Raw genomic sequence first — 14,142 nt, 5'->3', positions numbered from 1 at the left:
CATGAATCAACCTTTTGCCGAATAGTTTGGGACCTTCCCTATGTGGTCCCTCTGGTTTAGGCTCGCAATATAATGATTTGTTTGTCGTCCTCTGTCAACTTTCATGGCCGCAATTATGATCATGCAAAGAGTGCCATTGTATTTTCCATGTGGTAAACAATCGCGCTTGTGGTGCGGGAGAAAGAGCATCGCATTTGACAGTGAGCGAAATTCAAGTTCCCTGTCTATCTCTCCACAGAACGGGCATTTTCGCAGTCTGCCGCTGAGTTTCACGGTGGGAGGACCTCGCGAGGGAGGGAAGACGACAGGGTATGGCTGGCAGGCCAGGGTGGGTGGAGAAGTGACTGGTGAAACACGCGCGTGTACCTGTGGGGGCCTTCGCGGTTTGGAACGTTTATATAGACCAAGAGGAGTATTGAATGTGGAAGTGGCGAGGATCCGTGTGTGTGGGTCAACAGGTCAGGTGATGTGAACAGGAGTCGCTTGCAGCGAAGGAAATCTTCACGCAGCGGCAAGGGTGAGTAGTATTGCATACATCATTTATGAGTATATCCTCCTCGGCCCTGGCGTATTGTAAACAATGCATCCACGTTTGAGTTTTTTTCACCACTTGGCCAAGTGAAATGTTTTAATGCATCTAGTTCAGTGCGTCCTGACGGATGACAGAATCTTTCATAGAAATCGCTTATGTTGTTTGGTATCATCTAATTAACTAGAAAACATAAATTCAGATTAAAATAATTGTAGATATGTCCCGGGACTGAGGAGGATACGTTAATGAAGACTATTTTATGTTTAGCTTCGGTTGACGGTCACTGTCAACAAATCACTACGTTTACTAACTCAAGAGCTCTCAAGAAGAGGTTACAAATATTTTTTTGGAAAGGATTTGGAGAATGGTCTTTTTTAGTGATAGAAACGGTGAATCCTCCGTGTTATTGTAGACTCGGGTGGGGAGATATCGCTCTGTGATTAGGCGGCGAGACCAATAGGTTAAACACTGGAAGACACTCTTTAGGAAGGAAGAGAACCAATTCATTTTGATTAAGAAAAAGAATGTCCGTAATTTTAGTGGCATTGAGGGTATTAATCGCAAATTTAATTTATTCTTTATCCCCATTGACGCTCTCACGGCACGGATAAGTTGAGCAATTGGCAAAGAAATGACAATGGTTTAAGCTATCAATGACATCCAAAATATTTCCCTTTTAAGGTAGAGTAGACGAGGGCAGGCGAGAAGGGGAAATTCCCAGCCACCATGATACTTAAAAGTGACCTTGCTGCGTTAATTTAACGGAAATATTTATGGAAATGCGAAATCAACACATTTTTATATTTTGAGAATTTCAAATGCCATCCATGAAAGGCATTTTTTAACTTAAAAATTCATTAGTAGTTCTGAATGCGGCAAAATGAGATAGTTTCGGTCGATCAACAGAGAAGATATAACACTGTATCAATTCCTTCCCGTAATTCATAGGTACCCATCCTAAATGGATAGTATCAGAAATATGGAATTATTTACCGTTAGAACAGGTGTTCTAACAAAGAATTTTAGAATCAAATAATGCTGAAATTGGCTACTGAAATTCATATTCCGATTCGATTGAAATTTGTAAACAATATAATCACTGCGTTGATATTTGAATTCTGAAAAATATTTTAAATGAAGCACTCATCATTGAATTAATTTGCATAACGCGTACTCTTTCACCTTATCTTTAACAACCACTAATTAACTTCGAAAATTTTGCAAAGCTAATATATACCGTGCGCGTCCCGCTTGAGTTTAGAGTATATTTATTCTGAGGTTTGGGCAAAGAATTTTCCTTATGAGGAGATTCCAATGGCCGACCGGAAGTAAGGGAACCCTTGATGCTGACCGCGGGGTGTGAGTGCAGCGAGCAACCGTGGCAGCCGTAACATTCTCGCTCGGTCGGATGCGGCGTCGTCTCCTTCCGCGCACCCACTCGCTTGCATTCAATTCACATTGCCGCTCTTCCTCGTCTGCGCCGTCAAACGCCAAACAAATGCTCTCCCGAATTGTGGGAATGCGGACTAGACACACTACAGCCGTGGGCGTGTTTCGTGCGTTTCGTGTGTGACCTGGCGTGTTTCGTGTGTTTAGTCGTCGCAGAGTACAATAGCAACGCACGCTTCTGCGTGGGGAATCGGAGCGATTAAGACATGATTTAGAGGAGAGAGCGGTGGTCGCCCGAAATCCGAACTGTTGGCCCTTCATGAGAGGAGGCACCTGTCCGCTCCCTACATAGAAGCTTCATTTACGCTGCCCCTTCCCGTGCAGTTTATTAAAGAACAGCGGAAAGAGCGACCCAATAATTCTTAGTACGAGGCGCATATTTTATGTCAAGTACCGTTTTGAAGCGTTTTAGATAAAAGCCCACACTTTTAAATACGTTTCCACATGATTTTCGTCACTATGAAGGCACTTTTCGTTTGGAACAACAAGCCATTGAATACCGTCGTCGTAGAAAATTGCCAAGTGACTACCACTTATCTTTTTTGTCTCTAGAAACATCTAAGAGGTCAGCGCCGTGATGACGATGAAAGAAACAAAATTTTAAATTCGTTACAGTTTATTTTATATTTTAAAGCGGTACCTACTGAAAAAACGCGCCTCGTATTTACTGCATGACATTTACTCTCGTTAGGAATACTATTGAACGGACATGAATCTTACTTGATCTCAAATTTAATTTTGGTTAAGAGACGTAATAATAGCTCCTCCAGATATTCGAATAACTTGTCCGTCGTCGACGCGAGTGGCGACTTTTCTCAACCAATTGAAATGCACTGCGAGTCAAAACACATCTAGAGGTGCACTAAATATCCCTCTTCTGCAATATTATTTTAGTTGGGACTAAGTGTGCGAGTAAATGTGATTTGCAGTCAAATTCTGAATGGTAAATACAGAGATATTCATCTGGAATGAATAATAAAGCAATCTATTCTCGCAAACCCTGTTAAAAACTGCATCGTTTTCAATAGCAACATCTAATAGCATTGGAAAGCCAAATACTATTATTTTCAAATATAAGAAATCCATTACTCCGACATTAAAGAGCCAATTAATGTTTCATAATGTTGGCGATCCATTGTTCTTGCTATGAATTATAATGCTTTTGGGAGTTTCGTGAGCCAAAATTTGCGTCATTCTCGTGAAATTGATGGAATTTAGCTTTAATTGCGGCCTTTATATACTAACAAATGAAAAAACGCAGTTAATTCTCCCGGAAGCCGCGGCATTCCGACTCCTCTGCATTAAAAGATGATTCTCTTCTCTACGAATCCAAGTTTAGTGGATGATACGTAGATGCGTGGAAGCTTGTGTGCTGTTAATGTCGTAATTGCATTTTCTTGAATGAAACTGATCTGCAAAACGACTAAAGCATAGTCAAATTTGGAATTAATATTTTCTTTTAATTTATATGATGCAACAATTGTTTTGCTTTGATTTTTATTATATAAACGGATATAAAAATATGGCTACGAACCTATTTTTGGGGAAATTACCTCGTGATGGCTTTGGCAGAGGAATGTTGATGTACAGCAGGCCGGCCGTAATTTTTCAAAATTTGGAAGAGTTAGGTTTTACTTGTCTCAAAACAACTAAAATGAAGTTCATATCCATGTGCTATAAACAGGTCAATTTCAAGTAACTGGAGTTTCGAGAGCCCTCAGTAGTTTAAACCCAAGTTTAGTTTTTTTGGGACTGAAAAAAGTCTGTCCCGATGAAAAACGTGATTATTTTAAGACCGAAAAATATTTTGTTTTGACGCATCTCTCAGCTTTCATGATACATAGATTCCCCGCAACCCGACCTATATAGAGCATTAGTGGAGTTTATTAAAGCCTTGCTGAATGGAAGTATTTGTGCTGTTTGGTAGTTCATGGCTTGAGGTTCTCTCCGCCAAGCATAGAGGAGTTTACCTCGCTAGGTGAAACACACCATTTTTGGACTAACTCTTACTTGAACTCTTGAATATGGGAACTGTCATCATGATGCGTCAAATTGTGCGAATGACTGAGCGTAAAATAGACTTAAATTAAATGTCGTTGTGAAAATAATACAACCTCTCGTTCAATCTGTTATAACAAAACAGTTCATTACATAAAATTGCCATTAAACAGAACCTACATATGTTGGTAAAACATAAAAATAACCACATTAAAAATTAATTCCGAGTCAGAAAGAAACCTACGAAAATTGAATTGGGTAAAGACTTTTTATTCAATGTTACATATCTACAGCTACATTCTACACTTCGTCGCCTAAATACGCGTTTGACGGTGGGTTTTGGGACACCGGTCGTTTACAATTAAAAAAGGAGGGACGAAGCACCTTCTGACTGACTTGTGAGCTCCACCTAGAGCAGGGGTCTCCAAACTACGGCCCGCGGGCCGGATCCGGCCCGCTAAGGTTTTTCATCCGGCCCGCGCACTCGTTTCAAGTTACTAGGGTCACGAAAATAATGCATGATGGCAACTGTCATCTGAGAGCATGCCTCCCGTCTCGAACGAAAGCGTCAGAGTCCTCTGTGAATATCGGCGGGGACATCGCAGCGAATGCACGTAGGCATAGTGGCGGCAAGAGGGTGAAGGGGGGCTATGATGAGTCGACCTTTGGAGAACATCACTCGTGCTTCCCTTTGACAAGGGTCACCCCTGCCCCCCCCCTCCCTTAACAAACTCCTTTTTGGCTCCGTGCCGCCTTTGGGGGCTGCATCCCGCAATGGGCAGAGTCGAGGATTGGATATCCCCTCTCGTTCCCCCATCTTCTTCTTCATTCTTCCTCTCCTCCTCCTCTTTTCCTGTTGTCTTCGCCACTCCACAGAATGGGGGAAAGGCACTTGTGCCACTTAAACCTAGCCCTTGTCTTCCTCCCCGCTAGATCGCTCCTTTACGTCGTTTTATTTTTGCCTTTTTTCCGCCCTCTTTCCCATTCTTGGCCTCCTCCTCCCTCTTCAGCCGGATACTCCCCGAAGTGCTGTAACCGGAGGGTGTTCGGCGCCCGCTTTGTCGGTGTGGCGCGTGCCCACGGAGAAAAAAATGTTTCCGGGCGCGGAGATTTTTGCGGATCGGGCAGAAAAAAATTTACGAGTCCCTTCTCGTAGCCGCTGGGAGTCGTCAAGGCGGTCGTGTTACAAGGTTCCTTCGTGACTGACTTTCTCTTCACAGATTTGTGCGCGCTTAAGAGCAACATCATGTAAAAATAGGATCGGATTACAAGGTCATGCGTACGCTTAAGCTGGCTGAAATATAAACAACGTCGCCTACACCACCTCGGTTGTCCATCGTTTAAAATTGTGTACACTGGTAATACTCCTTACGTTGCCGACAGATTCACGCGGGAATAACTTAATTATACAATTTCAACCCGGATTTATATTCCCCGGCACAGAACCTCACATCTAAACTAATATTCCATAATAATATGCTGTTTTTTCGCATTAATTACTCCTATTAAAAACTTTGATTGTAATTTTTTCAATTTATTATTCACTGTGAATACATTATATACTAAATTTCAATCTAATAAGGTATTCTTTATCAATACCGACATTACAATTGGTAAATGAATTGTAAGTAGAAGTCAAGAAAATTAATAGTCTACGTCCTTACGTCAAGCAAAAAATATGACGATTATTGTGTTGCTTTTGATGAAGATAGTATACCAATTTCTGGATATTATTTTCTTGAATAGACGAACAGAATTAAATGAAGCATGCTGTATCGGAAATAGTTTATTTGTTGTTACTTATGAATTGTCCTCGAAATAATAACGCAATGTTCTTATAAATTCTTTTTTGAATTCAAAAGTCACCTGTTAGCATCTTGGGCCCGCGGAACAAATTAAAAACATGATCTTTATGTGAAGATGTCAACTTGAATATATTCGGTCTTTAATTTGAATCTTAATTTTTCTTGGGGGAATGATGCATTTAGACTCATTCGTGCAGTTCAGTTTCTTTTTTAACACTCGCTGCTAGTAAAATAGAATGAATATATTCTGCCTTTAATTTGAATCTTAATTTTTTTGACGTTTCGATCTCGACATCTCCCGTTACGGAAGCTGCCGCTACTGTGCCCTGCTGACAGTCGCCGCGAATTTCGTGAATTTACCTTGTGCTTACGCGCGCGAGTTTCTTTTTACTGTGTGCATCGTTAAAACCAAATTGAATAAAGAATTTGCGTCGCAAAAGCCTTGAAAAAACCTCGCCGACCGATTCCCGCTCTTTCATCTGCAGCAGGCCGACTAGTCACGGACGCTGAAAAAGCAAATTTATTTGCATAAATGTTAGAATGCCGCTTTTGCAATGACCTGCCATCATCGCTGGAAGATGACTGCTCAACCACATGGATGAGTCTTCAGTACTCCCCAATTTCTGCGCCTGAATACACCACTCCGGCCGAAATTGCAACCATCATCAAGAATCTGAAGAGAAAATCTGCGCCCGGCCCTGATGGGATTAATAATCGTCTACTCAGAAATCTCCCCAATCAAATGGTTACGATTTTAAGCCGATTTTTCAATTCACTCTTTCATATTTCCTATTTTCCGACTGTGTGGAAGCTAGCTTTGGTAATTATGCTCCCAGAACCGAACAAACCGCCGTCCGATCCCAAATCTTACCGCCCGATTAGTTTACTTAATACATTATCAAAGCTCTTTGAATCTGTCATTCATTTTTCGGCTCCGTACGTTCCTCGAGGAAAATAAAATTATCCGGCCCGAGCAGACTGGCTTTCGACAACACTCCGCAACAACGCATCAGATGCTCCGATTGGTCGAGAATATTACATCTGGATTCAACAGCAAGCTGATCTCGCATGCCGTCTTCCTGGACTTAGAAGCCACTTTCGACCGGGTCTGGACCTTGGGCCTAATCTATAAGCTTTCCTCCCTTGAAATTCTCTTATACCTCATTAAACTGATCCAATCCTTTTCCTCAGATAAAACCTTTTTCGTCCAAATTAACTCCTCACCCTCCCGATTCCATCCCATTTCCTCCGGCGTTCCGCAAGGAGCAATCCTTTCCCCTACCTTATTTAACCTGTTTGTCAACGATACCCCAACCCATCCGCAAACCCACCTTTATCAATACGCAGACGATACAACCATCCTGGCTCAAGGTTCAGATCCGCACCGGACTGCTGATACCATCCAAGAACATCTAGACGCGTATGAAGATTGGGCTGAAGACTGGAAGCTGAGCGTGAATGCTGGAAAATGTACACACGTCGTTTTTTCAAGAAGACCGAAAGCCGGCGAAGGCCATCAACTATTCTACGGAAACATACGAATCCCAAAGAGCCAAACAACAAAATACTTAGGCGTTCTTCTAGACAAAAGACTGACGTAGGCTAGCCACATTAAATCCCAAACGGATAAATCAACCGGAGTTCATGCAGCTCTATTCCCGCTATTGAAGGCAAATTCCCCTCTAGCATTAAAAACAAAATTGCTTCTTTACAATTCCACCATAAAACCTCTGCTTTCCTACGCCTCACCAGTGTGGCTTCACGCAAGTGCTACGCACTTGAAGAAAATCCAAACGTGCGAAAATAAAATAATTCGTAAAATTATAGGCGCTCCATGGTTTATAAGCAATAGGCAAATCCGCAATGATCTTAATTTATCTCCAATTTTAATATTCTTAAAATCTGCTCTTACGAAATTTCAACATTCTTTTGCAAAAACAAATAACAAATTATTATGCAACTTATGGGACTATGCTATTCCTAATACCTTTACTCACAGAACCCCTAAATGTGCCCTAATCCCTTGCCATATCCCTTTTCCCAATTAACCCCCGCAATGCCCGGATTGAAACTTCAACGAAAATGCAAGTATAGTATATAAACCACCGCAACTCCAGAAAGCCGAAGAAGACAGCTGATTGGCTGGGAGCTTCGACCACCAGTATTAAAGAAATCTCCGCTTGGCTTGGCTCTTAATTTTTTTGAGGAAATTCGTTTCGACTGTTTCTTGCGGTTCAACTTCTTTCTAAATACTGGTTGCTAGTAATATATCATGAATCTTTTCTGCTTTTTAATTAGAATCTTAATTTTTTGGGGTTATTAAATATTTCGACTATTCCTTGCGGTTCTACTTATTTCTAAATACTCGCTGCTAGTAAAACATGTCGCCCTCTCTCCGCGCCGTTGCGAACTTCAGTCGCGGTCGACTCTCCTCGTTCTTTTATACAATTTTTTGGCTTGTCCACCACGGTGTCTTCTTCAGATGCGCCCTGATTCGGTTAAACCGTGGACATGGCGTCCGAGACAAAGTACACGCCGCGCATTACGGCCGCGCGTTACGGACTACGCCCCCTCCCTCCCACTCCGGAATGGCATTCCAGCAGGGTGTTTCAGAGTCTCCCTTTCCGAGCGGATCGGGAGACTTGACGCGGATTCTACGTCACTTACTATCGGCCAGGCAATCCGTGCGTTTCAGACTGGCCTCCTATCGACTCAAGGCCGGCTTTCCGATCGGATAGAAGTCGAGTGGGCTAGAGGTGCCGGAAATTCATTCCGGTGGCGAGTGGAGATATGTTATAATATTGTTTTTTATGAAGTATTATAACATAGTATCTATAATAAAATCTTACCACTTTATTTCATGAGTTCTGATATATGTGGATATTCTGATAGAGTAATATAGGTGTAAGCGACTTTAATTCTCGTGTAAATTAGACGATAAATGAGCAGACTGTATCACTGACGGTGCAAGGTCGTTTGCATTGTTATTTGGACGAGTAATTTGGCAAAAAGAAAGGGAAACAAGTTGGAATGCATGGCGTAATGACTTACCAATATGCAGGTAGCATATGCATTGAATATACGTGTCCGTGGGTTAGGAAGTATAACAATTTGTCTAGTTTGAAATGATTGTCTGTGTGACTTGGCATCGTAGTTACATCGAAATTAGACGTGGTTATGTACCTAATTCAGTTGATTCCATGGTGTACATTCTAAATATTCATTTTAATATGAAATATTAGTCCAAGCATAACGAGAATAGCCGCGGTAACAACTATACGGAAGCTCCCTCATACCATCTTGTTTTTAATACGCCACAAATTTCGACCCAATAGCAAGGTGGCGCAGTGGGATAAGGTAGGATGCAGTGAGGCAGAGATCATGAGGTCGATTCCCTATTGCAGCGAATAATTTTTTCCTTGTTGAATTATCGCACACTGAAATATAATTTAGAAGATATCTTTAAACGTGCATTGATAGCAACTGTTTGTCATTTTCGTACCAAATAAGATGGTGTTATAAAAATAACCGAGAACGTGCAAAACAGTTAACCAACAAACCAAATTATTTTGCTTTTTTTAACGTACATAACTCAAGCCATTACTAATAATGGACACTATTCAACCTATTTTCATCGCTGTATTTCCTTCCAGCGTACCTCCACTTGCACGGAAAATTTGTAAGACGTTTACGGCATATCAAGAAGGCCATATCATCATTTATGATGATCAATATTCATATTTAATTCAGATTCTGAATGAAAATCTGACAATTTGGTTAAAAAATAGAGTAAGTAAAATACATGTTGTTGGAAAGAATTATGGATTTCGCGACTACCTGTAGTTTAGTTCTTAAGAACAATCAACTATGCTCTCACGAAAATGAAAGAACTAACTCGTTAAAAATTTTCCTTCATTCCCGTAATTTGCTCAAAAGGACATGGCATTACGTTAAAAAAACTACTGACGAACAATTCTAAAATAATTTTTCCCGGCAACAACGTCAATTGTGTGACAATGCATCAATTAGCACTTATATATGCACGTATATACCTTTCGCCTCCCTTGTCAAGTATCAAATCTTGCGGGAGGTTATTTTCGCTGGTCATTTGTCACTTGAAAATTGTGACGTTTTCTCGTTTCCCGTTTAGGATGACTGTTGACGTCATACCAAAAGCGGAACGCTTTCCGATAGTATGTGTGAAACGCACGGAAGACGAGCGTAGGATAGGTTACCGATCGACTCGGAATGAATCCGTTTCCGACGCCACCAATCCTATGAGACTCTGAAACACCCCCCAGGATCACTTGAGCGCGTGTATTGTTCCGAACATCCTCTCTCCCGCCCTCTGGAAGAGGAGGAGGATGCACATTAGGGTTGGGCCGAAAAAAGTTTTTTTTCCTGATCAAATTTGACCTATGCGGGAAAGTTGCGAAATGATATAAGGATCTCGCACAGAAATTTATTTTCAAATCGGATAATATTAACCACTGCCGCCCGAGCTCTTAAGTTTAAAATTTTGCGAAAAATCAGGCTGATTTCAGAATCATACGGCTATGAAGACGAATTTTATGAAAATATGGGATAATGGATAATATCAAAGAGTGGATACATGTTTATAGTTTATGAAAATGACATTTGAAGTTTTTTTGACAAAATCTATGGTTAAAAAAATGTCTATGAATTTACAACAAAATTAGAGTATAGACCACCCGCACAACCCAACTCATTTTGCCTACATTTCTAAAATTCCATTTGGGGGCTAAATTGCACGTAAAATAATATTTATTTCGATTGAATTTCATTTATTATCAAATAAGTCACCATATGGTAGTAAATAATCCCACAAAAAGTAATAATAAGGTAAATTATTTGAAATTAACGTCAATCATAATGATGAATAACGTACCTGTGGAGCTATTTTCAACAAGAAATTCAGCCAAGGCTGAGAAAGAACAGAACCTGGACACCAAGCATTTCAGTAAGTAGCTCTCTGTTAGTTTCGTAAAGAAACTACCCAGAACTCACCACGAGGAAGAGACCACCATCGAGTTCCACCCGTGTCCCCCCCCAGCCAACCTTCCGAAGGACACGATTGTGAAAGCACTTCAATTACTCTGACAAAATTATTTTGTGACTTTTTTCAAATTTTGGCTGAATTTCTCCGTCTCTTATGCATGATAATGCCCATCCATACCTGCGTTCTATACTGCACACGGATTTTGATGCTAACATTATCATTTGGACCATCCTTTCAACTGCTTGTGTATGGAAGGGAAAAGGTACCTCTAATACAGATCTTTCCGTAACAAGGTCTTCCAAGTTTTTGTTTGTCATCCCAGCTACTATTGGTGGTCGAGTTACCTCAATTGGTTCCCAGTCAACCAAGTCAATATAACTTCGAGCGTCGAAGTTTAGAAGGATTTTGTGCTTTCCCGGTGAATGGACTGAGTGAAGAGTTCATTCACAGCCTTGAGGACGATGACCGAGTCGGACATCGACACGTCGGCAGATATGGAGTTCCTGTCCCGGTGGCCATCCCGAAAACTCTTCACTCCGTAGAAGGTTAGCTTTGGAAAATTCGAATTTCCTCAATTCCTCCTGCTGAGTTTCTCTCGATTTCAATGTATTTTTTGATGGCCATTGCGCGAATTTGTCTGCGTTCATCGGCTAACATTGCAAGCGGAATATTCTCTGGGTGAGCAAAATTACATTTCCCTGAATCATAGAGTAGCGGCGTAATTTGATGTCTCTATCTATATATTTCAAATGAAGAATCATTTTCATAATATGCTTCGGGCCTTCTGTTCAATATTGTCTCAATTTTATTGAAAACCGAATTGGAGCGTAAACTTCGATAACAAATTTTGCCAGGGTCATTCATCAGTTCTTTTGACGGTGCTGAAAGATAGTTCATTGCAATGAAGCAGGCAAACAAACCAATGCAAAGGTCTTCTTAGGGTTATTTCCATTCTCCTGATTACTCCGGCATGGCTTCCGGTGTTAACCTCAGTTCCATCGCACACGATTGCTTGGAGTCCATCGATTATGATCATTTCCTCCCCTGGAAAATTCGTGATGGAATCTTAAGGCCGTTTTACACGGGGCACGGAATTGCGCAGGTTAGAGCTGAATTAATTTCTAAAATGGCGTGGAATTGCGCGAATGCATGAAAGAAATTATAACAGGGGCTATTTTGCCGTCTCGCATCCACGCATTCTCGCATGTGTTCTAGCAATTCACCGCTTTACACGACGCAATTTCGATTGAGCCTTCGCACGTACGTCTGATTGCGCAGTTTCGTGTACCGTGTAAAGCGGACTTTAGAGGCCAATAGCTTTGCTGACACATGGGGTGACATGCCATAAGTATCGTGAACCGGGCTCTTGAACTAGAGTTACATGCTCCTCACCTATTGTTTTTCACTTTGCTTTCGTTCATAGTCAATCAAAGTCTTTCCTCTCGTCGAAGTAAAGCGCTTGCAGTTAAACAGTTCCCACGTTCCTCAAAAGAGACGTGCGCAATCTTTCTCTTTCCCTTCTAACCATGTTCTTGTCAACAAATAGCACATCGACTCCTTGGGTAACCAACCCGATATCTATTAGATGCGCAGATGCAAGTGCTGCAGAGGTATGGTTTGATATGCAGAATTATTCACAGGATGATGCAAATCTCTCCTTCACTTGCAATACATAACTCTCCGTTTAATGTCATTTCATCACTTGAGTCTTCCGAACAGAAGTGTTATGACAAAATAGGGTGGAACATTCGGGTGTTCCTTTTTTCATTCCTGCTAAGCCTCGTCTTCCTATTTTTGGTCTCCTGCACATCGATGGCGCCTATCTTCATTTTCCTGCCACTTCTCTGTCCTTAGGGAATTCCCATTCTAAACTAGGCATTTTCGAAAGAATATCACAAACAGAATAAGTCTCACTAAAGCAATTTACATGCCGCAACATCAAAAAGCTGACGTGCGTGACGAAGAAAGTCTTGCATAAGGTCAATGAAAGCATTCTTGTTGACAGATCGAAGAATATTGCGATTATTTCCATGATATTGAAAATTCGTCAATTTGCTATATCCAACAACAGGGATAGAGGATCAATGCCTTCAATGGCATAAGCCACTGTCTCCGCGATTCCCGGTAGAGAAATAATGGTATTTTAACTTTCTTCTTCAATGTACCGAGAGTACAAAAACATTTTCACTATCTCTTCATAAGTGGGAAAATCATTACCCGTGAAATTTTCAGGTGCAACAAATATCACGCACTGCACTCCACACCTGGTACGCTTTCCCTCTATTCTAACCATTGCGTCAATCCTCCCATAATCCTATGGCAGGTTGGTTGGGGGACACGGGTGGAACTCGATGGTAGTCTCCTCCTCGTGGTGATTTCTGGGTAGTTTCTTTACGAAAGTAACAGAGAGCTACTTACTGAAATGCTTTGTGATCAGGTTCTGTTTTTTTTCTCAGCCTTGGCTGAATTTCTTGTTGAAAATAGCTCCACAGGTACGTTTTTCGTCATTATGATTGACGTTAATTTAAAATAATTTACCTTATTATTACTTTTTGTGGGATTATTTACTACCATATAGTGACTTATTTGATAAGAAATGGTCTATACTCTAATTTTGTTGTAAATTCATAGACATTTTTTTAACCATAGATTTTGTCAAAAAAACTTCAAATTTCATTTTCATAAACTATAAACATGTATCCACTCTTTGATATTATCCATTATCCCATATTTTCATAAAATTCGTCTTTATAGCCGTTTGATTCTGAGATCAGCCTGATTTTTCGCAAAATTTTAAACTTAAGAGCTCGGGCGGCAGTGGTTAATATTATCCGATTTGAAAATAAATTTCTGTGCGAGATCCTTATATCATTTTGCAACTTTCCCGCATAGGGCAAATTTGATCAGGAAAAAAAACCTTTTTTGGCCCACCCTAATGCACATGGCCTAACCGGCGACAAGCCCCCGCCCCACTCTCTCGCTGAACAATCCGCCCCCCTCTCGGCGTTAAATCCTTTTTCCCGCGGAGGAGCCCGTAACACCATGCCCGCGTCGGCGTCGAGCGCACACTCGTAGTGTACGCGGGGAAAGTCCGAGTCAGCGCGCTCCGAAACATCCGACGAACGACATGCGGACAGCGTTCTTCATAGATGCCCCGTTTACACCACGATCGTGCCGACGTTGATCGCGACTACTGCACGTTTACACGTCTAAAAGTTACCATCGTAACTCAGTGCTGTCCTCGTTGTGGAATTGTGTCAGATAACAACTGACGACGACACTGCGTGAGAAAATTGAAATCCTGGAAATTAAGAAGCAAAAGAATATGAATGTTTTCA

At 41.2% G+C, this 14,142-nt stretch overlaps 1 protein-coding gene across 1 annotated transcript in view; it reads left to right on the top strand.

The window, feature by feature from the left end:
• Positions 1–244: 244 nt before the first annotated feature.
• LOC124170878 (A disintegrin and metalloproteinase with thrombospondin motifs 20-like) overlaps positions 245–14,142 on the top strand; it is a 243,357-nt gene continuing 229,459 nt past the window's right edge. Inside the window, exon 1 of the mRNA XM_046549895.1 lies at positions 245–517. The gene's annotated coding sequence lies outside the window, so the exon portion shown is untranslated. The remainder of the gene's footprint in view (positions 518–14,142) is intronic.

This window comes from Ischnura elegans, chromosome X (assembly GCF_921293095.1).
Source record: "Ischnura elegans chromosome X, ioIscEleg1.1, whole genome shotgun sequence".
Lineage (NCBI taxonomy): Eukaryota > Metazoa > Arthropoda > Insecta > Odonata > Coenagrionidae > Ischnura > Ischnura elegans.
This window is presented reverse-complemented; position numbering and strand designations above follow the sequence as displayed.